At 40.4% G+C, this 21063-nt stretch overlaps 63 non-coding genes across 63 annotated transcripts; all 63 read right to left on the bottom strand.

Moving 5' to 3' along the window:
* Positions 1–56: 56 nt before the first annotated feature.
* Positions 57–140, bottom strand: Trnal-cag (transfer RNA leucine (anticodon CAG)). Its single transcript has one exon. It is a non-coding gene; the product is annotated as a tRNA-Leu (tRNA).
* Positions 141–314: 174 nt separating this feature from the next.
* Positions 315–398, bottom strand: Trnal-cag (transfer RNA leucine (anticodon CAG)). The gene has a single exon. It is a non-coding gene; the product is annotated as a tRNA-Leu (tRNA).
* Positions 399–572: 174 nt separating this feature from the next.
* Trnal-cag (transfer RNA leucine (anticodon CAG)) lies at positions 573–656 on the bottom strand. Its single transcript has one exon. It is a non-coding gene; the product is annotated as a tRNA-Leu (tRNA).
* A 174-nt stretch (positions 657–830) lies between these two features.
* Trnal-cag (transfer RNA leucine (anticodon CAG)) lies at positions 831–914 on the bottom strand. Its single transcript has one exon. It is a non-coding gene; the product is annotated as a tRNA-Leu (tRNA).
* A 174-nt stretch (positions 915–1088) lies between these two features.
* Positions 1089–1172, bottom strand: Trnal-cag (transfer RNA leucine (anticodon CAG)). The gene has a single exon. It is a non-coding gene; the product is annotated as a tRNA-Leu (tRNA).
* Positions 1173–1346: 174 nt separating this feature from the next.
* Trnal-cag (transfer RNA leucine (anticodon CAG)) lies at positions 1347–1430 on the bottom strand. Its single transcript has one exon. It is a non-coding gene; the product is annotated as a tRNA-Leu (tRNA).
* A 175-nt stretch (positions 1431–1605) lies between these two features.
* On the bottom strand, positions 1606–1689 carry Trnal-cag (transfer RNA leucine (anticodon CAG)). Its single transcript has one exon. It is a non-coding gene; the product is annotated as a tRNA-Leu (tRNA).
* A 174-nt stretch (positions 1690–1863) lies between these two features.
* On the bottom strand, positions 1864–1947 carry Trnal-cag (transfer RNA leucine (anticodon CAG)). Its single transcript has one exon. It is a non-coding gene; the product is annotated as a tRNA-Leu (tRNA).
* Positions 1948–2122: 175 nt separating this feature from the next.
* On the bottom strand, positions 2123–2206 carry Trnal-cag (transfer RNA leucine (anticodon CAG)). The gene has a single exon. It is a non-coding gene; the product is annotated as a tRNA-Leu (tRNA).
* A 174-nt stretch (positions 2207–2380) lies between these two features.
* Positions 2381–2464, bottom strand: Trnal-cag (transfer RNA leucine (anticodon CAG)). Its single transcript has one exon. It is a non-coding gene; the product is annotated as a tRNA-Leu (tRNA).
* A 174-nt stretch (positions 2465–2638) lies between these two features.
* On the bottom strand, positions 2639–2722 carry Trnal-cag (transfer RNA leucine (anticodon CAG)). The gene has a single exon. It is a non-coding gene; the product is annotated as a tRNA-Leu (tRNA).
* Positions 2723–2896: 174 nt separating this feature from the next.
* Trnal-cag (transfer RNA leucine (anticodon CAG)) lies at positions 2897–2980 on the bottom strand. Its single transcript has one exon. It is a non-coding gene; the product is annotated as a tRNA-Leu (tRNA).
* A 174-nt stretch (positions 2981–3154) lies between these two features.
* On the bottom strand, positions 3155–3238 carry Trnal-cag (transfer RNA leucine (anticodon CAG)). Its single transcript has one exon. It is a non-coding gene; the product is annotated as a tRNA-Leu (tRNA).
* A 174-nt stretch (positions 3239–3412) lies between these two features.
* Positions 3413–3496, bottom strand: Trnal-cag (transfer RNA leucine (anticodon CAG)). The gene has a single exon. It is a non-coding gene; the product is annotated as a tRNA-Leu (tRNA).
* Positions 3497–3670: 174 nt separating this feature from the next.
* Trnal-cag (transfer RNA leucine (anticodon CAG)) lies at positions 3671–3754 on the bottom strand. The gene has a single exon. It is a non-coding gene; the product is annotated as a tRNA-Leu (tRNA).
* A 174-nt stretch (positions 3755–3928) lies between these two features.
* Trnal-cag (transfer RNA leucine (anticodon CAG)) lies at positions 3929–4012 on the bottom strand. Its single transcript has one exon. It is a non-coding gene; the product is annotated as a tRNA-Leu (tRNA).
* Positions 4013–4186: 174 nt separating this feature from the next.
* Positions 4187–4270, bottom strand: Trnal-cag (transfer RNA leucine (anticodon CAG)). The gene has a single exon. It is a non-coding gene; the product is annotated as a tRNA-Leu (tRNA).
* A 432-nt stretch (positions 4271–4702) lies between these two features.
* On the bottom strand, positions 4703–4786 carry Trnal-cag (transfer RNA leucine (anticodon CAG)). The gene has a single exon. It is a non-coding gene; the product is annotated as a tRNA-Leu (tRNA).
* Positions 4787–5218: 432 nt separating this feature from the next.
* Positions 5219–5302, bottom strand: Trnal-cag (transfer RNA leucine (anticodon CAG)). The gene has a single exon. It is a non-coding gene; the product is annotated as a tRNA-Leu (tRNA).
* A 174-nt stretch (positions 5303–5476) lies between these two features.
* Trnal-cag (transfer RNA leucine (anticodon CAG)) lies at positions 5477–5560 on the bottom strand. Its single transcript has one exon. It is a non-coding gene; the product is annotated as a tRNA-Leu (tRNA).
* A 174-nt stretch (positions 5561–5734) lies between these two features.
* Trnal-cag (transfer RNA leucine (anticodon CAG)) lies at positions 5735–5818 on the bottom strand. The gene has a single exon. It is a non-coding gene; the product is annotated as a tRNA-Leu (tRNA).
* Positions 5819–5992: 174 nt separating this feature from the next.
* Trnal-cag (transfer RNA leucine (anticodon CAG)) lies at positions 5993–6076 on the bottom strand. Its single transcript has one exon. It is a non-coding gene; the product is annotated as a tRNA-Leu (tRNA).
* Positions 6077–6250: 174 nt separating this feature from the next.
* Positions 6251–6334, bottom strand: Trnal-cag (transfer RNA leucine (anticodon CAG)). The gene has a single exon. It is a non-coding gene; the product is annotated as a tRNA-Leu (tRNA).
* A 174-nt stretch (positions 6335–6508) lies between these two features.
* Trnal-cag (transfer RNA leucine (anticodon CAG)) lies at positions 6509–6592 on the bottom strand. The gene has a single exon. It is a non-coding gene; the product is annotated as a tRNA-Leu (tRNA).
* Positions 6593–6766: 174 nt separating this feature from the next.
* Trnal-cag (transfer RNA leucine (anticodon CAG)) lies at positions 6767–6850 on the bottom strand. Its single transcript has one exon. It is a non-coding gene; the product is annotated as a tRNA-Leu (tRNA).
* Positions 6851–8055: 1205 nt separating this feature from the next.
* Positions 8056–8139, bottom strand: Trnal-cag (transfer RNA leucine (anticodon CAG)). Its single transcript has one exon. It is a non-coding gene; the product is annotated as a tRNA-Leu (tRNA).
* Positions 8140–8569: 430 nt separating this feature from the next.
* On the bottom strand, positions 8570–8653 carry Trnal-cag (transfer RNA leucine (anticodon CAG)). Its single transcript has one exon. It is a non-coding gene; the product is annotated as a tRNA-Leu (tRNA).
* Positions 8654–8826: 173 nt separating this feature from the next.
* Trnal-cag (transfer RNA leucine (anticodon CAG)) lies at positions 8827–8910 on the bottom strand. The gene has a single exon. It is a non-coding gene; the product is annotated as a tRNA-Leu (tRNA).
* Positions 8911–9084: 174 nt separating this feature from the next.
* On the bottom strand, positions 9085–9168 carry Trnal-cag (transfer RNA leucine (anticodon CAG)). Its single transcript has one exon. It is a non-coding gene; the product is annotated as a tRNA-Leu (tRNA).
* Positions 9169–9600: 432 nt separating this feature from the next.
* Positions 9601–9684, bottom strand: Trnal-cag (transfer RNA leucine (anticodon CAG)). Its single transcript has one exon. It is a non-coding gene; the product is annotated as a tRNA-Leu (tRNA).
* Positions 9685–10374: 690 nt separating this feature from the next.
* On the bottom strand, positions 10375–10458 carry Trnal-cag (transfer RNA leucine (anticodon CAG)). Its single transcript has one exon. It is a non-coding gene; the product is annotated as a tRNA-Leu (tRNA).
* Positions 10459–11148: 690 nt separating this feature from the next.
* Positions 11149–11232, bottom strand: Trnal-cag (transfer RNA leucine (anticodon CAG)). Its single transcript has one exon. It is a non-coding gene; the product is annotated as a tRNA-Leu (tRNA).
* A 174-nt stretch (positions 11233–11406) lies between these two features.
* Trnal-cag (transfer RNA leucine (anticodon CAG)) lies at positions 11407–11490 on the bottom strand. The gene has a single exon. It is a non-coding gene; the product is annotated as a tRNA-Leu (tRNA).
* Positions 11491–11663: 173 nt separating this feature from the next.
* On the bottom strand, positions 11664–11747 carry Trnal-cag (transfer RNA leucine (anticodon CAG)). Its single transcript has one exon. It is a non-coding gene; the product is annotated as a tRNA-Leu (tRNA).
* Positions 11748–11921: 174 nt separating this feature from the next.
* Positions 11922–12005, bottom strand: Trnal-cag (transfer RNA leucine (anticodon CAG)). Its single transcript has one exon. It is a non-coding gene; the product is annotated as a tRNA-Leu (tRNA).
* A 174-nt stretch (positions 12006–12179) lies between these two features.
* Positions 12180–12263, bottom strand: Trnal-cag (transfer RNA leucine (anticodon CAG)). The gene has a single exon. It is a non-coding gene; the product is annotated as a tRNA-Leu (tRNA).
* A 174-nt stretch (positions 12264–12437) lies between these two features.
* Trnal-cag (transfer RNA leucine (anticodon CAG)) lies at positions 12438–12521 on the bottom strand. Its single transcript has one exon. It is a non-coding gene; the product is annotated as a tRNA-Leu (tRNA).
* Positions 12522–12695: 174 nt separating this feature from the next.
* Trnal-cag (transfer RNA leucine (anticodon CAG)) lies at positions 12696–12779 on the bottom strand. Its single transcript has one exon. It is a non-coding gene; the product is annotated as a tRNA-Leu (tRNA).
* Positions 12780–12953: 174 nt separating this feature from the next.
* Trnal-cag (transfer RNA leucine (anticodon CAG)) lies at positions 12954–13037 on the bottom strand. The gene has a single exon. It is a non-coding gene; the product is annotated as a tRNA-Leu (tRNA).
* Positions 13038–13468: 431 nt separating this feature from the next.
* Trnal-cag (transfer RNA leucine (anticodon CAG)) lies at positions 13469–13552 on the bottom strand. The gene has a single exon. It is a non-coding gene; the product is annotated as a tRNA-Leu (tRNA).
* A 174-nt stretch (positions 13553–13726) lies between these two features.
* Positions 13727–13810, bottom strand: Trnal-cag (transfer RNA leucine (anticodon CAG)). The gene has a single exon. It is a non-coding gene; the product is annotated as a tRNA-Leu (tRNA).
* A 174-nt stretch (positions 13811–13984) lies between these two features.
* Trnal-cag (transfer RNA leucine (anticodon CAG)) lies at positions 13985–14068 on the bottom strand. The gene has a single exon. It is a non-coding gene; the product is annotated as a tRNA-Leu (tRNA).
* Positions 14069–14242: 174 nt separating this feature from the next.
* Positions 14243–14326, bottom strand: Trnal-cag (transfer RNA leucine (anticodon CAG)). The gene has a single exon. It is a non-coding gene; the product is annotated as a tRNA-Leu (tRNA).
* A 431-nt stretch (positions 14327–14757) lies between these two features.
* On the bottom strand, positions 14758–14841 carry Trnal-cag (transfer RNA leucine (anticodon CAG)). Its single transcript has one exon. It is a non-coding gene; the product is annotated as a tRNA-Leu (tRNA).
* A 174-nt stretch (positions 14842–15015) lies between these two features.
* Positions 15016–15099, bottom strand: Trnal-cag (transfer RNA leucine (anticodon CAG)). Its single transcript has one exon. It is a non-coding gene; the product is annotated as a tRNA-Leu (tRNA).
* A 432-nt stretch (positions 15100–15531) lies between these two features.
* Positions 15532–15614, bottom strand: Trnal-cag (transfer RNA leucine (anticodon CAG)). The gene has a single exon. It is a non-coding gene; the product is annotated as a tRNA-Leu (tRNA).
* A 433-nt stretch (positions 15615–16047) lies between these two features.
* On the bottom strand, positions 16048–16131 carry Trnal-cag (transfer RNA leucine (anticodon CAG)). The gene has a single exon. It is a non-coding gene; the product is annotated as a tRNA-Leu (tRNA).
* A 174-nt stretch (positions 16132–16305) lies between these two features.
* Positions 16306–16389, bottom strand: Trnal-cag (transfer RNA leucine (anticodon CAG)). The gene has a single exon. It is a non-coding gene; the product is annotated as a tRNA-Leu (tRNA).
* Positions 16390–16563: 174 nt separating this feature from the next.
* Trnal-cag (transfer RNA leucine (anticodon CAG)) lies at positions 16564–16647 on the bottom strand. The gene has a single exon. It is a non-coding gene; the product is annotated as a tRNA-Leu (tRNA).
* Positions 16648–16821: 174 nt separating this feature from the next.
* On the bottom strand, positions 16822–16905 carry Trnal-cag (transfer RNA leucine (anticodon CAG)). Its single transcript has one exon. It is a non-coding gene; the product is annotated as a tRNA-Leu (tRNA).
* A 174-nt stretch (positions 16906–17079) lies between these two features.
* Trnal-cag (transfer RNA leucine (anticodon CAG)) lies at positions 17080–17163 on the bottom strand. The gene has a single exon. It is a non-coding gene; the product is annotated as a tRNA-Leu (tRNA).
* Positions 17164–17337: 174 nt separating this feature from the next.
* Trnal-cag (transfer RNA leucine (anticodon CAG)) lies at positions 17338–17421 on the bottom strand. The gene has a single exon. It is a non-coding gene; the product is annotated as a tRNA-Leu (tRNA).
* Positions 17422–17592: 171 nt separating this feature from the next.
* On the bottom strand, positions 17593–17679 carry Trnal-cag (transfer RNA leucine (anticodon CAG)). The gene has a single exon. It is a non-coding gene; the product is annotated as a tRNA-Leu (tRNA).
* Positions 17680–17853: 174 nt separating this feature from the next.
* Positions 17854–17937, bottom strand: Trnal-cag (transfer RNA leucine (anticodon CAG)). Its single transcript has one exon. It is a non-coding gene; the product is annotated as a tRNA-Leu (tRNA).
* A 432-nt stretch (positions 17938–18369) lies between these two features.
* Trnal-cag (transfer RNA leucine (anticodon CAG)) lies at positions 18370–18453 on the bottom strand. The gene has a single exon. It is a non-coding gene; the product is annotated as a tRNA-Leu (tRNA).
* Positions 18454–18627: 174 nt separating this feature from the next.
* Trnal-cag (transfer RNA leucine (anticodon CAG)) lies at positions 18628–18711 on the bottom strand. The gene has a single exon. It is a non-coding gene; the product is annotated as a tRNA-Leu (tRNA).
* A 174-nt stretch (positions 18712–18885) lies between these two features.
* Trnal-cag (transfer RNA leucine (anticodon CAG)) lies at positions 18886–18969 on the bottom strand. Its single transcript has one exon. It is a non-coding gene; the product is annotated as a tRNA-Leu (tRNA).
* A 174-nt stretch (positions 18970–19143) lies between these two features.
* On the bottom strand, positions 19144–19227 carry Trnal-cag (transfer RNA leucine (anticodon CAG)). The gene has a single exon. It is a non-coding gene; the product is annotated as a tRNA-Leu (tRNA).
* Positions 19228–19401: 174 nt separating this feature from the next.
* On the bottom strand, positions 19402–19484 carry Trnal-cag (transfer RNA leucine (anticodon CAG)). Its single transcript has one exon. It is a non-coding gene; the product is annotated as a tRNA-Leu (tRNA).
* A 173-nt stretch (positions 19485–19657) lies between these two features.
* Positions 19658–19741, bottom strand: Trnal-uag (transfer RNA leucine (anticodon UAG)). The gene has a single exon. It is a non-coding gene; the product is annotated as a tRNA-Leu (tRNA).
* Positions 19742–19915: 174 nt separating this feature from the next.
* Positions 19916–19999, bottom strand: Trnal-cag (transfer RNA leucine (anticodon CAG)). Its single transcript has one exon. It is a non-coding gene; the product is annotated as a tRNA-Leu (tRNA).
* A 173-nt stretch (positions 20000–20172) lies between these two features.
* Positions 20173–20256, bottom strand: Trnal-uag (transfer RNA leucine (anticodon UAG)). The gene has a single exon. It is a non-coding gene; the product is annotated as a tRNA-Leu (tRNA).
* A 690-nt stretch (positions 20257–20946) lies between these two features.
* On the bottom strand, positions 20947–21030 carry Trnal-cag (transfer RNA leucine (anticodon CAG)). The gene has a single exon. It is a non-coding gene; the product is annotated as a tRNA-Leu (tRNA).
* Between the last annotated feature and the right edge of the window lie 33 nt (positions 21031–21063).

The following is a 21063-nucleotide window of genomic DNA, read 5'->3' as shown; positions in this document are numbered from 1 at the left end:
TCTTTATGCGAATTTTACACTTTGGATTTTATAAAAATTCAAGCATCAGCTTTTGTTGTAAGAAGTGGGATTCGAACCCACGCCGGGAACACCCGACTGCGACCTGAACGCAGCGCCTTAGACCGCTCGGCCATCCTGACACATTTACTCGTCTCCGTTCAACATTGAATACTCTAAAGAATATCTAACTATGCAAAATTTTGTCTTTTGTCATTAATGTAACAAAATTCATTCATATGCGGCAATATCAGTGCAGCTTCTTTATGCGAATTTTACACTTTGGATTTTATAAAAATTCAAGCATCATCTTTTGTTGTAAGAAGTGGGATTCGAACCCACGCCGGGAACACCCGACTGCGACCTGAACGCAGCGCCTTAGACCGCTCGGCCATCCTGACACATTTACTCGTCTCCGTTCAACATTGAATACTCTAAAGAATATCTAACTATGCAAAATTTTGTCTTTTGTCATTAATGTAACAAAATTCATTCATATGCGGCAATATCAGTGCAGCTTCTTTATGCGAATTTTAAAATTTGGATTTTATAAAAATTCAAGCATCACCACTTGTTGTCAGACGTGGGATTCGAACCCACTCCGGGAACACCCGACTGCGACCTGAACGCAGCGCCTTAGACCGCTCGGCCATCCTGACACATTTACTCGTCTCCGTTCAACATTGAATACCCTAAAGAATATCTAACTATGCAAAATTTTGTCTTTTATCATTAATGTAACAAAATTCATTCATATGCGGCAATATCAGTGCAGCTTCTTTATGCGAATTTTACACTTTGGATTTTATAAAAATTCAACCATCAGCTTTTGTTGTAAGAAGTGGGATTCCAACCCACGCCGGGAACACCCGACTGCGACCTGAACGCAGCGCCTTAGACCGCTCGGCCATCCTGACACATTTACTCGTCTCCGTTCAACATTGAATACTCTAAAGAATATCTAACTATGCAAAATTTTGTCTTTTGTCATTAATGTAACAAAATTCATTCATATGCGGCAATATCAGTGCAGCTTCTTTATGCGAATTTTACACTTTGGATTTTATAAAAATTCAAGCATTATCTTTTGTTGTCAGAAGTGGGATTCGAACCCACGCCGGGAACACCCGACTGCGACCTGAACGCAGCGCCTTAGACCGCTCGGCCATCCTGACACATTCACTCGTCTCCGTTCAACATTGAATACTCTAAAGAATATCTAACTATGCAAAATTTTGTCTTTTATCATTAATGTAATAAAATTCATTCATATGCGGCAATATCAGTGCAGCTTCTTTATGCGAATTTTACACTTTGGATTTTATAAAAATTCTAGCATCATCTTTTGTTGTCAGAAGTGGGATTCGAACCCACGCCGGGAACACCCGACTGCGAGCTGAACGCAGCGCCTTAGACCGCTCGGCCATCCTGACACATTTACTCGTCTCCGTTCAACATTGAATACTCTAAAGAATATCTAACTATGCAAAATTTTGTCTTTTGTCATTAATGTAACAAAATTCATTCATATGCGGCAATATCAGTGCAGCTTCTTTATGCGAATTTTACACTTTGGATTTTATAAAAAATTCTAGCATCATCTTTTGTTGTCAGAAGTGGGATTCGAACCCACGCCGGGAACACCCGACTGCGAGCTGAACGCAGCGCCTTAGACCGCTCGGCCATCCTTACACATTCACTCGTCTCCGTTCAACATTGAATACTCTAAAGAATATCTAACTATGCAAAATTTTGTCTTTTGTCATTAATGTAACAAAATTCATTCATATGCGGCAATATCAGTGCAGCTTCTTTATGCGAATTTTACACTTTGGATTTTATAAAAATTCTAGCATCATCTTTTGTTGTCAGAAGTGGGATTCGAACCCACGCCGGGAACACCCGACTGCGAGCTGAACGCAGCGCCTTAGACCGCTCGGCCATCCTGACACATTCACTCGTCTCCGTTCAACATTGAATACTCTTAAGAATATCTAACTATGCAAAATTTTGTCTTTTATCATTAATGTAACAAAATTCATTCATATGCGGCAATATCAGTGCAGCTTCTTTATGCGAATTTTACACTTTGGATTTTATAAAAAATTCTAGCATCATCTTTTGTTGTCAGAAGTGGGATTCGAACCCACGCCGGGAACACCCGACTGCGAGCTGAACGCAGCGCCTTAGACCGCTCGGCCATCCTGACACATTCACTCGTCTCCGTTCAACATTGAATACTCTTAAGAATATCTAACTATGCAAAATTTTGTCTCTTATCATTAATGTAACAAAATTCATTCATATGCGGCAATATCAGTGCAGCTTCTTTATGCGAATTTTACACTTTGGATTTTATAAAAATTCAAGCATCAGCTTTTGTTGTAAGAAGTGGGATTCCAACCCACGCCGGGAACACCCGACTGCGACCTGAACGCAGCGCCTTAGACCGCTCGGCCATCCTGACACATTTACTCGTCTCCGTTCAACATTGAATACTCTAAAGAATATCTAACTATGCAAAATTTTGTCTTTTGTCATTAATGTAACAAAATTCATTCATATGCGGCAATATCAGTGCAGCTTCTTTATGCGAATTTTACACTTTGGATTTTATAAAAATTCAAGCATTATCTTTTGTTGTCAGAAGTGGGATTCGAACCCACGCCGGGAACACCCGACTGCGACCTGAACGCAGCGCCTTAGACCGCTCGGCCATCCTGACACATTTACTCGTCTCCGTTCAACATTGAATACTCTAAAGAATATCTAACTATGCAAAATTTTGTCTTTTATCATTAATGTAATAAAATTCATTCATATGCGGCAATATCAGTGCAGCTTCTTTATGCGAATTTTACACTTTGGATTTTATAAAAATTCAAGCATCAGCTTTTGTTGTAAGAAGTGGGATTCCAACCCACGCCGGGAACACCCGACTGCGACCTGAACGCAGCGCCTTAGACCGCTCGGCCATCCTGACACATTTACTCGTCTCCGTTCAACATTGAATACTCTAAAGAATATCTAACTATGCAAAATTTTGTCTTTTGTCATTAATGTAACAAAATTCATTCATATGCGGCAATATCAGTGCAGCTTCTTTATGCGAATTTTACACTTTGGATTTTATAAAAATTCAAGCATTATCTTTTGTTGTCAGAAGTGGGATTCGAACCCACGCCGGGAACACCCGACTGCGACCTGAACGCAGCGCCTTAGACCGCTCGGCCATCCTGACACATTTACTCGTCTCCGTTCAACATTGAATACTCTAAAGAATATCTAACTATGCAAAATTTTGTCTTTTGTCATTAATGTAACAAAATTCATTCATATGCGGCAATATCAGTGCAGCTTCTTTATGCGAATTTCAAAATTTGGATTTTATAAAAATTCAAGCATCATCACTTGTTGTCAGACGTGGGATTCGAACCCACGCCGGGAACACCCGACTGCGACCTGAACGCAGCGCCTTAGACCGCTCGGCCATCCTGACACATTTACTCGTCTCCGTTCAACATTGAATACTCTAAAGAATATCTAACTATGCAAAATTTTGTCTTTTGTCATTAATGTAACAAAATTCATTCATATGCGGCAATATCAGTGCAGCTTCTTTGTGCGAATTTTACACTTTGGATTTTATAAAAATTCAAGACTCAGCTTTTGTTGTCAGAAGTGGGATTCGAACCCACGCCGGGAACACCCGACTGCGACCTGAACGCAGCGCCTTAGACCGCTCGGCCATCCTGACACATTTACTCGTCTCCGTTCAACATTGAATACTCTAAAGAATATCTAACTATGCAAAATTTTGTCTTTTGTCATTAATGTAACAAAATTCATTCATATGCGGCAATATCAGTGCAGCTTCTTTATGCGAATTTTAAACTTTGGATTTTATAAAAATTCAAGCATCATCACTTGTTGTCAGACGTGGGATTCGAACCCACGCCGGGAACACCCGACTGCGACCTGAACGCAGCGCCTTAGACCGCTCGGCCATCCTGACACATTTACTCGTCTCCGTTCAACATTGAATACTCTAAAGAATATCTAACTATGCAAAATTTTGTCTTTTTTCATTAATGTAACAAAATTCATTCATATGCGGCAATATCAGTGCAGCTTCTTTATGCGAATTTAGCACTGTGGATTTTATAAAAATTCAAGCATCAGCTTTTGTTGTCAGAAGTGGGATTCGAACCCACGCCGGGAACACCCGACTGCGACCTGAACGCAGCGTCTTAGACCGCTTGGCCATCCTGACACATTTACTACTCTCCGTTCAACATTGAATACTCTAAAGAATATCTAACTATGCAAAATGTTGATGTTTGTCATTAATGTAACAAAATTCATTCATATGCGGCAATATCAGTGCAGATTCTTTATGCGAATTTTACACTTTGGATTTTATAAAAATTAAAGCATCAGCTTTGGTTGTCAGAAGTGGGATTCGAACCCACGCCGGGAACACCCGACTGCGACCTGACCGCAGCGCCTTGGACCGCTCGGGCAACCTGACACATTTACTCGTCTCCATTCAAGATAGAATACTCTAAAGAATATCTAACTATGCAAAATTTTGTCTTTTGTCATTAATGTAACAAAATTCATTCATATGCGGCAATATCAGTGCAGCTTCTTTATGCGAATTTTACACTTTTGATTTTATAAAAATTAAAGCATCAGCTTTGGTTGTCAGAAGTGGGATTCGAACCCACGCCGGGAACACCCGACTGCGACCTGACCGCAGCGCCTTGGACCGCTCGGGCATCCTGACACATTTACTCGTCTCCATTCAAGATAGAATACTCTAAAGAATATCTAACTATGCAAAATTTTGTCTTTTGTCATTAATGTAACAAAATTCATTCATATGCGGCAATATCAGTGCAGCTTCTTTATGCGAATTTTACACTTTTGATTTTATAAAAATTCAAGCATCAGCTTTTGTTGTAAGAAGTGGGATTCCAACCCACGCCGTGAACACCCGACTGCGACCTGAACGCAGCGCCTTAGACCGCTCGGCCATCCTGACACATTTACTCGTCTCCGTACAACATTGAATACTCTTAAGAATATCGAACTATGCAAAATTTTGTCTTTTGTAATTAATCTAACAAAATTCATTCATATGCGGCAATATCAGTGCAGCTTCTTTATGCGAATTTTACACTTTGGATTTTATAAAAATTCAAGCATTATCTTTTGTTGTCAGAAGTGGGATTCGAACCCACGCCGGGAACACCCGACTGCGACCTGAACGCAGCGCCTTAGACCGCTCGGCCATCCTGACACATTTACTCGTCTCCGTTCAACATTGAATACTCTAAAGAATATCTAACTATGCAAAATTTTGTCTTTTATCATTAATGTAATAAAATTCATTCATATGCGGCAATATCAGTGCAGCTTCTTTATGCGAATTTTACACTTTGGATTTTATAAAAATTCAAGCATCAGCTTTTGTTGTAAGAAGTGGGATTCCAACCCACGCCGGGAACACCCGACTGCGACCTGAACGCAGCGCCTTAGACCGCTCGGCCATCCTGACACATTTACTCGTCTCCGTTCAACATTGAATACTCTAAAGAATATCTAACTATGCAAAATTTTGTCTTTTGTCATTAATGTAACAAAATTCATTCATATGCGGCAATATCAGTGCAGCTTCTTTATGCGAATTTTACACTTTGGATTTTATAAAAATTCAAGCATTATCTTTTGTTGTCAGAAGTGGGATTCGAACCCACGCCGGGAACACCCGACTGCGACCTGAACGCAGCGCCTTAGACCGCTCGGCCATCCTGACACATTTACTCGTCTCCGTTCAACATTGAATACTCTAAAGAATATCTAACTATGCAAAATTTTGTCTTTTGTCATTAATGTAACAAAATTCATTCATATGCGGCAATATCAGTGCAGCTTCTTTATGCGAATTTCAAAATTTGGATTTTATAAAAATTCAAGCATCATCACTTGTTGTCAGACGTGGGATTCGAACCCACGCCGGGAACACCCGACTGCGACCTGAACGCAGCGCCTTAGACCGCTCGGCCATCCTGACACATTTACTCGTCTCCGTTCAACATTGAATACTCTAAAGAATATCTAACTATGCAAAATTTTGTCTTTTGTCATTAATGTAACAAAATTCATTCATATGCGGCAATATCAGTGCAGCTTCTTTGTGCGAATTTTACACTTTGGATTTTATAAAAATTCAAGACTCAGCTTTTGTTGTCAGAAGTGGGATTCGAACCCACGCCGGGAACACCCGACTGCGACCTGAACGCAGCGCCTTAGACCGCTCGGCCATCCTGACACATTTACTCGTCTCCGTTCAACATTGAATACTCTAAAGAATATCTAACTATGCAAAATTTTGTCTTTTGTCATTAATGTAACAAAATTCATTCATATGCGGCAATATCAGTGCAGCTTCTTTATGCGAATTTTAAACTTTGGATTTTATAAAAATTCAAGCATCATCACTTGTTGTCAGACGTGGGATTCGAACCCACGCCGGGAACACCCGACTGCGACCTGAACGCAGCGCCTTAGACCGCTCGGCCATCCTGACACATTTACTCGTCTCCGTTCAACATTGAATACTCTAAAGAATATCTAACTATGCAAAATTTTGTCTTTTTTCATTAATGTAACAAAATTCATTCATATGCGGCAATATCAGTGCAGCTTCTTTATGCGAATTTAGCACTGTGGATTTTATAAAAATTCAAGCATCAGCTTTTGTTGTCAGAAGTGGGATTCGAACCCACGCCGGGAACACCCGACTGCGACCTGAACGCAGCGTCTTAGACCGCTTGGCCATCCTGACACATTTACTACTCTCCGTTCAACATTGAATACTCTAAAGAATATCTAACTATGCAAAATGTTGATGTTTGTCATTAATGTAACAAAATTCATTCATATGCGGCAATATCAGTGCAGATTCTTTATGCGAATTTTACACTTTGGATTTTATAAAAATTAAAGCATCAGCTTTGGTTGTCAGAAGTGGGATTCGAACCCACGCCGGGAACACCCGACTGCGACCTGACCGCAGCGCCTTGGACCGCTCGGGCAACCTGACACATTTACTCGTCTCCATTCAAGATAGAATACTCTAAAGAATATCTAACTATGCAAAATTTTGTCTTTTGTCATTAATGTAACAAAATTCATTCATATGCGGCAATATCAGTGCAGCTTCTTTATGCGAATTTTACACTTTTGATTTTATAAAAATTCAAGCATCAGCTTTTGTTGTAAGAAGTGGGATTCCAACCCACGCCGTGAACACCCGACTGCGACCTGAACGCAGCGCCTTAGACCGCTCGGCCATCCTGACACATTTACTCGTCTCCGTACAACATTGAATACTCTTAAGAATATCGAACTATGCAAAATTTTGTCTTTTGTAATTAATCTAACAAAATTCATTCATATGCGGCAATATCAGTGCAGCTTCTTTATGCGCATTTTACACTTTGGATTTTATAAAAATTCAAGCATCAGCTTCTGTTGTCAGAAGTGGGATTCGAACCCACGCCTGGAACACCCGACTGCGACCTGAACGAAGCGCCTTAGATCGCTCGGCCATCCTGACACATTTACTCGTCTCCATTCAACATTGAATACTCTAAAGAATATCTAACCATGCAAACTTTCGTCTTTTGTCATTAATGTAACAAAATTCATTCATATGCGGCAATATCAGTGCAGCTTCTTTATGCGAATTTTACACTTTGGATTTTATAAAAATTCAAGCATCATCTTTTGTTGTCAGAAATGGGATTCAAACCCACGCCGGGAACACCCGACTGCGACCTGAACGAAGCGCCTTAGATCGCTCGGCCATCCTGACACATTTACTCCTCTCCATTCAACATTGAATACTCTAAAGAATATCTACCTATGCAAAATTTTTACGTTTGTAATTAGTGTAACAAAATTCATTCATATGCTGCAATATCAGTGCAGCTTCTTTATGCGAATTTTACACTTTGGATTTTATAAAAATCAAGCGTAAGATATTGTTGTCAGAAGTGGGATTCGAACCCACGCCGGGAACACCCGACTGCGCCCTGAACGCGGCGCCTTACACCGCTCGGCCAACCTGACACATGGACTCGACTCCATTCAACATTGAATACTCTAAAGAATATCTAACTATGCAAAAGTATTACTTTTGTCATTAATGTAACAAAATTCATTCATATGCGGCAATATCAGTGCAGCTTCTTTATGCGAATTTTACACTGTGGATGTTATAAAAATTCATCAACAGATATTGTTGTCAGAAATGGGATTCGAACAAACGCCGGGAACACCCGACTGCGACCTGAACGCAGCGCCTTAAACCGCTCGGCCAACCTGACACATGTACTCGTCTCCATTCAACATTGAATACTCTAAAGAATATCTAACTATGCAAAATTTGTACTTTTGTCATTAATGTAACAAAATTCATTCATATGCTGCAATATCAGTGCAGATTCTTTATGCGAAGTTTACACTTTGGATTTTATAAAAATCAAGCATCAGATATTGTTGTCAGAAGTGGGATTCGAACCCACGCCGGGAACACCCGACTGCGCCCTGAACGCAGCGCCTTAGACCGCTCGGCCATCCTGATACATGCGCTCGACTCCATTCAACATTGAATAATCTAAAGAATACCTAACTATGCAAAATTTTGTCTTTTGTCATTAATGTAACAAAATTCATTCATATGCGGCAATATCAGTGCAGCTTCTTTATGCGAATTTAACACTGTGGATGTTATAAAAATTCATCAACAGATATTGTTGTCAGAAGTGGGATTCGAACCCACGCCGGGGACACCCGACTGCGACCTGAACGCAGCGCCTTAGACCGCTCGGCCATCCTGACACATTTACTCGTCTCCATTCAACATTGAATACTCTAAAGAATATCTAACTATGAAAAATTTTTCCTTTTGTCATTAATGTAACAAAATTCATTCATATGCGGCAATATCAGTGCAGCTTCTTTATGCGAATTTTACACTTAAGATTTTATAAACATTCAAGCATCAGATGTTGTTGTCAGAAGTGGGAGTCGAACCCACGCCGGGAACACCCGACTGCGACCTGAACGCAGCGCCTTAGACCGCTCGGCCATCCTGACATATGCACTCGTCTCCATTCAACATTGAATACTCTAAAGACTATCTAACTATGCTAAATTTTGACTTTTGTAATTAATGTAACAAATTTCATTCATATGCGGCAATATCAGTGCAGCTTCTTTATGCGAATTTTACACTTTGGATTTTATAAAAATTCAAGCATCAGGTATTGTTGTCAGAAGTGGGATTCGAACCAAGGACGGGAACACCCGACTGCGACCTGAACGCAGTCCCTTAGATCGCTCGGCCATCCTGACACATTTACTCTTCTCCATTCAACATTGAATACTCTAAAGAATATCTAACTATGCAAAATTTTGTCTTTTGTCATTAATGTAACAAAATTCATTCATAGGCGGCAATATCAGTGCAGCTTCTTTATGCGAATTTTATACTTAGTATTTAATAAAAATTCAACCATCATCTTTTGTTGTCAGAAATGGGATTCGAACCCACGCCGGGAACACCCGACTGCGACCTGAACGAAGCGCCTTAGACCGCTCGGCCATCCTGACACATTTACTCGTCTCCGTTCAACATTGAATACTCTAAAGAATATCTAACTATGCAAAATGTTGATGTTTGTCATTAATGTAACAAAATTCATTCATATGCGGCAATATCAGTGCAGATTCTTTATGCGAATTTTACACTTTGGATTTTATAAAAATTAAAGCATCAGCTTTTGTTGTCAGAAGTGGGATTCGAACCCACGCCGGGAACACCCGACTGCGACCTGACCTCAGCGCCTTGGACCGCTCGGGCATCCTGACACATTTGCTCGTCTCCATTCAAGATAGAATACTCTAAAGAATATCTAACTATGCAAAATTTTGTCTTTTGTCATTAATGTAACAAAATTCATTCATATGCGGCAATATCAGTGCAGCTTCTTTATGCGAATTTTACACTTTTGATTTTATAAAAATTCAAGCATCAGCTTTTGTTGTAAGAAGTGGGATTCCAACCCACGCCGTGAACACCCGACTGCGACCTGAACGCAGCGCCTTAGACCGCTCGGCCATCCTGACACATTTACTCGTCTCCGTACAACATTGAATACTCTTAAGAATATCTAACTATGCAAAATTTTGTCTTTTGTAATTAATCTAACAAAATTCATTCATATGCGGCAATATCAGTGCAGCTTCTTTATGCGCATTTTACACTTTGGATTTTATAAAAATCCAAGCATCAGCTTCTGTTGTCAGTAGTGGGATTCGAACCCACGCCGGGAACACCCGACTGCGACCTGAACGCAGCGCCTTAGACCGCTCGGCCATCCTGACACATTTACTCGTCTCCATTCAACATTGAATACTCTAAAGAATATCTAACCATGCAAACTTTCGTCTTTTGTCATTAATGTAACAAAATTCATTCATATGCGGCAATATCAGTGCAGCTTCTTTATGCGAATTTTACACTTTGGATTTTATAAAAATTCAAGCATCATCTTTTGTTGTCAGAAATGGGATTCAAACCCACGCCGGGAACACCCGACTGCGACCTGAACGAAGCGCCTTAGACCGCTCGGCCATCCGGACACATTTACTCGTCTCCGTTCAACATTGAATACTCTAAAGAATATCTAACTATGCCAAATGTTGATGTTTGTCATTAATGTAACAAAATTCATTCATATGCGGCAATATCAGTGCAGCTTCTTTATGCGAATTTTACACTTTGGATTTTAAAAAAATTCAAGCATCAGCTTTTGTTGTCAGAAGTGGGATTCGACCCCACACCGGGAACACCCGACTGCGACCTGAACGGACCGCCTTAGACGGCTCGGCCATCCTGACACATTTACTCGTCTCCATTCAAGATAGAATACTCTAAAGAATATCTAACTACGCAAAATTTTGTCTTTTGTCATTAATGTAACAAAATCCGTTCATATGCGGCAATATCAGTGCAGCTTCTTTATGCGAATTTTACACTTTGGATTTTATAAAAATTCAAGCATCAGCTTTTGTTGTCAGAAGTGGGATTCGAACCCACGCCGGGAACACCCGACTGCGACCTGAACGCAGCGCCTTAGACCGCTCGGCCATACTGACACATTTACTCGTCTCCGTTCAACATTGAATACTCTAAAGAATATCTAACTATGCAAAATTTTGTCTTTTGTCATTAATTTAACAAAATTCATTCATATGGGGCAATATCAGTGCAGCTTCTTTATGCGAATTTTACACTTTGGATTTTATAAAAATTCAAGCATCAGCTTTTGTTGTCAGAAGTGGGATTCGAACCCACGCCGGGAACACCCGACTGCGACCTGAACGCAGCGCCTTAGACCGCTCGGCCATCCGGACACATTTACTCGTCTCCGTTCAACATTGAATACTCTAAAGAATATCTAACTATGCAAAATTTTGTCTTTTGTCATTAATGTAACAAAATTCATTCATATGCGGCAATATCAGTGCAGCTTCTTTATGCGAATTTTACACTTTGGATTTTATAAAAGTTCAAGCATCAGCTCTGTTGTCAGAAGTGGGATTCGAACCCACGCCGGGAACACCCGACTGCGACCTGAACGCAGCGCCTTAGACCGCTCGGCCATCCTGACACATTTACTCGTCTCCGTTCAACATTGAATACTCTAAAGAATATCTAACTATGCAAAATTTTGTCTTTTGTCATTAATGTAACAAAATTCATTCATATGCGGCAATATCAGTGCAGCTTCTTCATGCGAATTTTACAATTTGGATTTTATAAAAATTCAAGCATCAGCTTTTGTTGTAAGAAGTGGGATTCGAACCCACGCCGGGAACACCCGACTGCGACCTGAACGCAGCGCCTTAGACCGCTCGGCCATCCTGACACATTTACTACTCTCCGTTCAACATTGAATACTCTAAAGAATATCTAACAATGCAAAAATTTGTCTTTTGTCATTAATGTAACAAAATTCATTCATATGCGGCAATATCAGTGCAGCTTCTTTATGCGAATTTTACACTTTGGATTTTATAAAAGTTCAAGCATCAGCTTTTGTTGTAAGAAGTGGGATTCGAACCCACGCCGGGAACACCCGACTGCGACCTGAACGCAGCGCCTTAGACCGCTCGGCCATCCTGACACATTTACTCGTCTCCGTTCAAAATTGAATACTCTAAAGAATATCTAACTATGCAAAATTTTGTATTTTGTCATTAATGTAACAAAATTCATTCATATGCGGCAATATCAGTGCAGCTTCTTTATGCGAATTTTACACTTTGGATTTTATAAAAATTCAAGCATCAGCTTTTGTTGTCAGAAGTGGGATTCGAACCCACGCCGGGAACACCCGACTGCGACCTGAACGCAGCGCCTTAGACCGCTCGGCCATCCTGACACATTTACTCGTCTCCGTTCAACATTGAATACTCTTAAGAATATCTAACTATGCAAAATTTTGTCTTTTTTCATTAATGTAACAAAATCCATTCATATGCGGCAATATCAGTGCAGCTTCTGTATGCGAATTTTACACTTTGGTTTTTATAAAAATTCAAGCATCAGCTTTTGTTGTCAGAAGTGGGATTCGAACCCACGCCGGGAACACCCGACTGCGACCTGAACGCAGCGCCTTAGACCGCTCAGCTATCCTGACACATTTACTCGTCTCCGTTCAACATTGAATACTCTTAAGAATATCTAACTATGCAAAATTTTGTCTTTTGTCATTAAGGTAACAAAATTCATTCATTTGCGACAATATCAGTGCAGCTTCTTTATGCGCATTTTACACTTTGGATTTTATAAAAATTCAAGCATCAGCTTTTGTTGTAAGAAGTGGGATTCGAACCCACGCCGGGAACACCCGACTGCGACCTGAACGCAGCGCCTTAGACCGCTCGGCCATCCTGACACATTTACTCGTCTCCGTTCAACATTGAATACTCTAAAGAATATCTAACTATGCAAAATTTTGTCTTTTGTCATTAATGTAACAACATTCATTCATATGCGGCAATATCAGTGCAGCTTCTTTATGCGAATTTTAAACTTTGGATTTTATAAAAATTCAAGCATCATCTTTTGTTGTCAGACGTGGGATTCGAACCCACGCAAGGAACACCCGACTGCGACCTGAACGCACAACCTTAGGCCGCTCGGTCATCCTGACACATTTACTCGTCTCCGTTCAACATTGAATACTCTAAAGAATATCTAACTATGCAAAATTTTGTCTTTTGTCATTAATGTAACAAAATTCATTCATATGCGGCAATATCAGTGCAGCTTCTTTATGCGAATTTTACACTTTGGATTTTATAAAAGTTCAAGCATCAGCTCTGTTGTCAGAAGTGGGATTCGAACCCACGCCGGGAACACCCGACTGCGACCTGAACGCAGCGCCTTAGACCGCTCGGCCATCCTGACACATTTACTCGTCTCCGTTCAACATTGAATACTCTAAAGAATATCTAACTATGCAAAATTTTGTCTTTTGTCATTAATGTAACAAAATTCATTCATATGCGGCAATATCAGTGCAGCTTCTTCATGCGAATTTTACAATTTGGATTTTATAAAAATTCAAGCATCAGCTTTTGTTGTAAGAAGTGGGATTCGAACCCACGCCGGGAACACCCGACTGCGACCTGAACGCAGCGCCTTAGACCGCTCGGCCATCCTGACACATTTACTACTCTCCGTTCAACATTGAATACTCTAAAGAATATCTAACTATGCAAAAATTTGTCTTTTGTCATTAATGTAACAAAATTCATTCATATGCGGCAATATCAGTGCAGCTTCTTTATGCGAATTTTACACTTTGGATTTTATAAAAGTTCAAGCATCAGCTTTTGTTGTAAGAAGTGGGATTCGAACCCACGCCGGGAACACCCGACTGCGACCTGAACGCAGCGCCTTAGACCGCTCGGCCATCCTGACACATTTACTCGTCTCCGTTCAAAATTGAATACTCTAAAGAATATCTAACTATGCAAAATTTTGTCTTTTGTCATTAATGTAACAAAATTCATTCATATGCGGCAATATCAGTGCAGCTTCTTTATGCGAATTTTACACTTTGGATTTTATAAAAATTCAAGCATCAGCTTTTGTTGTCAGAAGTGGGATTCGAACCCACGCCGGGAACACCCGACTGCGACCTGAACGCAGCGCCTTAGACCGCTCGGCCATCCTGACACATTTACTCGTCTCCGTTCAACATTGAATACTCTTAAGAATATCTAACTATGCAAAATTTTGTCTTTTTTCATTAATGTAACAAAATCCATTCATATGCGGCAATATCAGTGCAGCTTCTTTATGCGAATTTTACACTTTGGATTTTATAAAAGTCAAGCATCAGCTTTTGTTGTCAGAAGTGGGATTCGAACCCACGCCGGGAACACCCGACTGCGACCTAAACGCAGCGTCTTAGACCGCTCGGACATCCTTACACATTTACTCGTCTCCGTTCAACATTGAATACTCTAAAGAATATCTAACAATGCAATATTTTGTCTTTTGTCATTAATGTAACAAAATTCATTCATATGCTGCAATATCAGTGCAGCTTCTGTATGCGAATTTTACACTTTGGTTTTTATAAAAATTCAAGCATCAGCTTTTGTTGTCAGAAGTGGGATTCGAACCCACGCCGGGAACACCCGACTGCGACCTGAACGCAGCGCCTTAGACCGCTCAGCTATCCTGACACATTTACTCGTCTCCGTTCAACATTGAATACTCTTAAGAATATCTAACTATGCAAAATTTTGTCTTTTGTCATTAAGGTAACAAAATTCATTCATTTGCGACAATATCAGTGCAGCTTCTTTATGCGCATTTTACACTTTGGATTTTATAAAAATTCAAGCATCAGCTTTTGTTGTAAGAAGTGGGATTCGAACCCACGCCGGGAACACCCGACTGCGACCTGAACGCAGCGCCTTAGACCGCTCGGCCATCCTGACACATTTACTCGTCTCCGTTCAACATTGAATACTCTAAAGAATATCTAACTATGCAAAATTTTGTCTTTTGTCATTAATGTAACAACATTCATTCATATGCGGCAATATCAGTGCAGCTTCTTTATGCGAATTTTAAACTTTGGATTTTATAAAAATTCAAGCATCATCTTTTGTTGTCAGACGTGGGATTCGAACCCACGCAAGGAACACCCGACTGCGACCTGAACGCACCACCTTAGGCCGCTCGGTCATCCTGACACATTTACTCGTCTCCGTTCAACATTGAATACTCTAAAGAATATCTAACTATGCAAAATTTTGTCTTTTGTCATTAATGTAACAAAATTCATTCATATGCGGCAATATCAGTGCAGCTTCTTTATGCGAATTTTACACTTTGGATTTTATAAAAATTCAAGCATCAGCTTTTGTTGTCAGAAGTGGGATTCGAACCCACGCCGGGAACACCCGACTGCGACCTGAACGCAGCGCCTTAGACCGCTCGGCCATCCTTCCACATTTACTACTCTCCGTTCAACATTGAATAATCTAAAGAATATCTAACTATGCAAAATTTTGTCTTTTGTCATTAATGTAACAAATTTCATTCATATGCGGCAATATCAGTGCAGCTCCTTTATGCGAATTTTACACTTTGGATTTTATAAAAATTCAAGCATCAGCTTTTGTTGTAAGACGTGGGATTCGAACCCACGCCGGGAATACCCGACTGCGACCTGTACGCAGCGCCTTAGACCGCTCGGCCATCCTGACACATTTACTCGTCTCCGTTCAACATTGAATACTCTAAAGAATATCTAACTATGCAAAATTTTGTCTTTTGTCATTAATGTAACAAAATTCATTCATATGCGGCAATATCAGTGCAGCTTCTTTATGCGAATTTTACACTTTGGATTTTATAAAAATTCAAGCATCAGCTTTTGTTGTCAGAAGTGGGATTCGAACCCACGCCGGGAACACCCGACTGCGACCTGAACGCAGCGCCTTAGACCGCTCGGGCATCCTGAAACATTGACACGTCTCCGTTCAACATTGAATACTCTAAAGAATATCTAACTATGCAAAATTTTGTCTTTTGTCATTAATGTAACAAAATTCATTCATATGCGGCAATATCAGTGCTGCTTCTTTCTGCGAATTTTACACTTTGGATTTTATAAAAATTCAAGCATCATCTTTTGTTGTCAGAAGTGGGATTCGAACCTACGCCGGGAACACCCGACTGCGACCTGAACGCAGCGCCTTAGACCGCTCAGCCATCCTGACACATTTACTCCTCTCCGTTCAACATTGAATACTCTAAAGAATATCTAACTATGCCAAATTTTGTCTTTTGTCATTAATGTAACAAAATTCATTCATATGCGGCAATATCAGTGCAGCTTCTTTATGCGAATTTTACACTTTGGATTTTATAAAAATTCAAGCATCAGCTTTTGTTGTAAGAAGTGGGATTCCAACCCACGCCGGGAACACCCGACTGCGACCTGAACGCAGCGCCTTAGACCGCTCGGCCATCCTGACACATTTACTCGTCTCCGTTCAACATTGAATACTCTAAAGAATATCTAACTATGCAAAATTTTGTCTTTTGTCATTAATGTAACAAAATTCATTCATATGCGGCAATATCAGTGCAGCTTCTTTATGCGAATTTTACACTTTGGATTTTATAAAAATTCAAGCATCAGCTTTTGTTGTCAGAAGTGGGATTCGAACCCACGCCGGGAACACCCGACTACGACCTGAACGCAGCGCCTTAGACCGCTCGGCCATCCTGACACATTTACTCGTCTCCGTTCAACATTGAATACTCTTAAGAATATCTAACTATGCAAAATTTTGTCTTTTGTCATTAATGTAACAAAATCGATTCATATGCGGCAATATCAGTGCAGCTTCTTTATGCGAATTTTACACTTTGGATTTTATAAAAATTCAAGCATCAGCTTTTGTTGTCAGGAGTGGGATTCGAACCCACGCCGGGAACACCCGACTGCGACCTGAACGCAGCGCCTTAGACCGCTCGGCCATCCTGACACATTTACTCGTCTCCGTTCGACATTGAATACTCTAAAGAATATCTAACAATGCAAAATTTTGTCTTTTGTCATTAATGTAACAAAATTCATTCATATGCTGCAATATCAGTGCAGCTTCTTTATGCGAATTTTACACTTTGGATTTTATAAACGTTCAAGCATCAGCTTTTGTTGTCAGAAGTGGGATTCGAACCCACGCCGGGAACACCCGACTGCGACCTGAACGCAGCGCCTTAGACCGCTCAGCCATCCTGACACATTTACTCGTCTCCCTTCAACATTGAATAGTCTTAAGAATATCTAACTATGCAAAATTTTGTCTTTTGTCATGAGGGAAACAAAATTCATTCATTTGCGGCCATATCAGTGCAGATTCTTTATGCGCATTTTACACGTTGGATTTTATAAAAATTCAAGCATCAGCTATTGTCGTAAGAAGTGGGATTCGAACCCACGCCGGGAACACCCGACTGCGACCTGAACGCAGCGCCTTAGACCGCTCGGCCATCCTGACACATTTACTCGTCTCCGTTCAACATTGAATACTCTAAAGAATATCTAACTATGCAAAATTTTGTCTTTTGTCATTAATGTAATTACATTCATTCATATGCGGCAATATCAGTGCAGCTTCTTTATGCGAATTTTAAACTGTGGATTTTATAAAAATTCAAGCATCATCTTTTGTTGTCAGACGTGGGATTCGAACCCACGCCGGGAACACCCGACTGCGACCTGAACGCACCGCCTTAGGCCGCTCGGCCATCCTGACATATTTACTCGTCTCCGTTCAACATTGACTACTCTAAAGAATATCTAACTATGCAAAATTTTGTCTTTTGTCATTAATGTAACAAAATTCATTCATATGCGGCAGTATCAGTGCAGCTTCTTTATGCGAATTTTACACTTTGGATTTTATAAAAATTTTAGCAACATCTTTTGTTGTCAGAAGTACGATTCGAACCCACGCCGGGAACACCCGACTGCGACCTGAACGCGGCGCCTTAGACCGCTCGGGCATCCTGACACATTTACACGTCTCCGTTCAACATTGAATACTCTTAAGAATATCTAACTATGCAAAATTTTGTCTTTTGTCATTAATGTAACAAAATTCATTCATATGCGGCAATATCAGTGCAGCTTCTTTATGCGAATTTTACACTTTGGATTTTATAAAAATTCTAGCATCATCTTTTGTTGTCAGAAGTGGGATTCGAACCCACGCCGCGAACACCCGACTGCGACCTGAACGCAGCGCCTTAGACCGCTCAGCCATCCTGACACATTTACTCGTCTCCGTTCAACATTGAATACTCTAAAGAATATCTAACTATGCAAAATTTTGTCTTTTGTAATTAATGTAACAAAATTCATTCATATGCGGCAATATCAGTGCAGCTTCTTTATGCGAATTTTACACTTTGGATTTTATAAAAATTCAAGCATCAGCTTTTGTTGTCAGAAGTGGGATTCGAACCCACGCCGGGAACACCCGACTGCGACCTGAACGCAGCGCCTTAGACCGCTCGGACATCCTGACACATTTACTCGTCTCCGTTCGACATTGAATACTCTAAAGAATATCTAACAATGCAAAATTTTGTCTTTTGTCATTAATGTAACAAAATTCATTCATATGCTGCAATATCAGTGCAGCTTCTTTATGCGAATTTTACACTTTGGATTTTATAAAAATTCAAGCATCAGCTTTTGTTGTCAGAAGTGGGATTCGAACCCACGCCGGGAACACCCGACTGCGACCTGAACGCAGCGCCTTAGACCGCTCGGGCATCCTGAAACATTGACACGTCTCCGTTCAACATTGAATACTCTAAAGAATATCTAACTATGCAAAATTTTGTCTTTTGTCATTAATGTAACAAAATTCATTCATATGCGGCAATATCAGTGCAGCTTCTTTATGCGAATTTTACACTTTGGATTTTATAAAAATTCAAGCATCAGCTTTTGTTGTCAGAAGTGGGATTCGAACCCACGCCGGGAACACCCGACTGCGACCTGAACGCAGCGCCTTAGACCGCTCGGCCATCCTGACACATTTACTCGTCTCCGTTCAAAATTGAATACTCTAAAGAATATCTAACTATGCAAAATTTTGTCTTTTGTCATTAATGTAACAAAATTCATTCATATGCGGCAATATCAGTGCAGCTTCTTTATGCGAATTTTACACTTTGGATTTTATAAAAATTCAAGCATCAGCTTTTGTTGTCAGAAGTGGGATTCGAACCCACGCGGGAACACCCGACTGCGACCTGAACGCAGCGCCTTAGACCGCTCGGCCATCCTGACACATTTACTCGTCTCCGTTCAACATTGAATACTCTTAAGAATATCTAACTATGCAAAATTTTGTCTTTTTTCATTAATGTAACAAAATCCATTCATATGCGGCAATATCAGTGCAGCTTCTTTATGCGAATTTTACACTTCGGATTTTATAAAAGTCAAGCATCAGCTTTTGTTGTCGGAAGTGGGATTCGAACCCACGCCGGGAACACCCGACTGCGACCTAAACGCAGCGCCTTAGACCGCTCGGACATCCTGACACATTTACTCGTCTCCGTTCAACATTGAATACTCTAAAGAATATCTAACAATGCAAAATTTTGTCTTTTGTCATTAATGTAACAAAATCCATTCATATGCTGCAATATCAGTGCAGCTTCTGTATGCGAATTTTACACTTTGGTTTTTATAAAAATTCAAGCATCAGCTTTTGTTGTCAGAAGTGGGATTCGAACCCACGCCGGGAACACCCGACTGCGACCTGAACGCAGCGCCTTAGACCGCTCAGCTATCCTGACACATTTACTCGTCTCCGTTCAACATTGAATACTCTTAAGAATATCTAACTATGCAAAATTTTGTCTTTTTTCATTAATGTAACAAAATCCATTCATATGCGGCAATATCAGTGCAGCTTCTTTATGCGAATTTTACACTTTGGATTTTATAAAAGTCAAGCATCAGCTTTTGTTGTCAGAAGTGGGATTCGAACCCACGCCGGGAACACCCGACTGCGACCTAAACGCAGCGCCTTAGACCGCTCGGACATCCTGACACATTTACTCGTCTCCGTTCAACATTGAATACTCTAAAGAATATCTAACAATGCAAAATTTTGTCTTTTGTCATTAATGTAACAAAATTCATTCATATGCGGCAATATCAGTGCAGCTTCTTTATGCGAATTTTACACTTTGGATTTTATAAAAATTCAAGCATCATCTTTTGTTGTCAGACATGGGATTCGAACCCACGCAAGGAACACCCGACTGCGACCTGAACGCACCACCTTAGGCCGCTCGGCCATCCTGACACATTTACTCGTCTCCGTTCAACATTGAATACTCTAAAGAATATCTAACTATGCAAAATTTTGTCTTTTGTCATTAATGTAACAAAATTCATTCATATGCGGCAATATCAGTGCAGCTTCTTTATGCGAATTTTACACTTTGGATTTTATAAAAATTCAAGCATCAGCTTTTGTTGTCAGAAGTGGGATTCCAACCCACGCCGGGAACACCCGACTGCGACCTGAACGCAGCGCCTTAGACCGCTCGGGCATCCTGAAACATTGACACGTCTCCGTTCAACATTGAATACTCTAAAGAATATCTAACAATGCAAAATTTTGTCTTTTGTCATTAATGTAACAAAATTCATTCATATGCGGCAATATCAGTGCAGCTTCTTTATGCGAATTTTACACTTTGGATTTTATAAAAATTCAAGCATCATCTTTTGTTGTCAGAAGTGGGATTCGAACCCACGCCGGGAACACCCGACTGCGACCTGAACGCAGCGCCTTAGACCGCTCAGCCATCCTGACACATTTACTCCTCTCCGTTCAACATTGAATACT

Source organism: Euprymna scolopes, chromosome 32 (assembly GCF_053919585.1).
Source record: "Euprymna scolopes isolate OS-2025 chromosome 32, ASM5391958v1, whole genome shotgun sequence".
Taxonomy (NCBI): domain Eukaryota; kingdom Metazoa; phylum Mollusca; class Cephalopoda; order Sepiida; family Sepiolidae; genus Euprymna; species Euprymna scolopes.
The sequence above is the reverse complement of the archived record's forward strand: the minus strand, read 5'-3'. Positions and strand labels throughout refer to the sequence as shown.